The sequence below is a fragment of the Sinocyclocheilus grahami genome, unplaced genomic scaffold (genome assembly GCF_001515645.1).
Source record: "Sinocyclocheilus grahami isolate Dianchi unplaced genomic scaffold, SAMN03320097.WGS_v1.1 scaffold324.1, whole genome shotgun sequence".
Classification (NCBI taxonomy): domain Eukaryota; kingdom Metazoa; phylum Chordata; class Actinopteri; order Cypriniformes; family Cyprinidae; genus Sinocyclocheilus; species Sinocyclocheilus grahami.
Genome location: NW_015505503.1, coordinates 125368 through 126426, shown reverse-complemented (window position 1 = coordinate 126426; position 1059 = coordinate 125368).

The window sequence follows — 1059 nt, the reverse complement described above, 5'->3', positions numbered from 1 at the left end:
AACGGGTGCAGTGATGTTGGTTTTCAAAAAACACAATGGACCAACATCAGCAGATGACATTGCACCCCAAATCATCACAGACTGTGGAAACTTAACACTGGACTTCAAGCAACTTGGGCTATGAGCTTCTCCACCCTTCCTCCAGACTCTAGGACCTTGGTTTCCAAATGAAATACAAAACTTGCTCTCATTTGAAAAGAGGACTCTGGACCACTGGGCAACAGTCCAGTTCTTCTTCTCCTTAGCCCAGGTAAGTCGCCTCTGACGTTGTCTGTGGTTCAGGAGTGGCTTAACAAGAGGAATACGACAACTGTAGCCAAATTCCTTGACACGTCTATGTGTGGTGGCTCTTGATGCCTTGACCCCAGCCTCAGTCCATTCCTTGTGACGTTCACTCAAATTCTTGAATCGATTTGACAATCCTCATAAGGCTGCGGTTCTGTCGGTTGGTTGTGCATCTTTTTCTTCCACACTTTTTCTTTCCACTCAACTTTCTGTTAACATGCTTGGATACAGCACTCTGTGAACAGCCAGCTTCTTTGGCAATGAATGTTTGTGGCTTACCCTCCTTGTGAAGGGTGTCAATGATTGTCTTCTGGACAACTGTCAGATCAGTAGTCTTTCCCATGATTGTGTAGCCTAGTGATTGTGAAAGGCTCAGGAAACATTTGCAGGTGTTTTGAGTTGATTAGCATGTCACCATATTCTAATTTGTTGAGATAGTGAATTGGTGGGTTTTTGTTAAATGTGAGCCAAAATCATCACAATTAAAAGAACCAAAGACTTAAACTACTTCAGTCTGTGTGCATTGAATTTATTTAATACACAAGTTTCACAATTTGAGTTGAATAACTGAAATAAATTAACTTTTCCACGACATTCTAATTTATTGAGATGCACCTGTATATATATATATAGACATTTTTAAAAAATAAAATAAAAATGACAAACACAACAAAACTACACAAAACAAAATTACTAAAACCACATTTAAATTAAAAATATAGATAAAAAAAAACATTCAAATTATATATATATATATATATATATATATATATA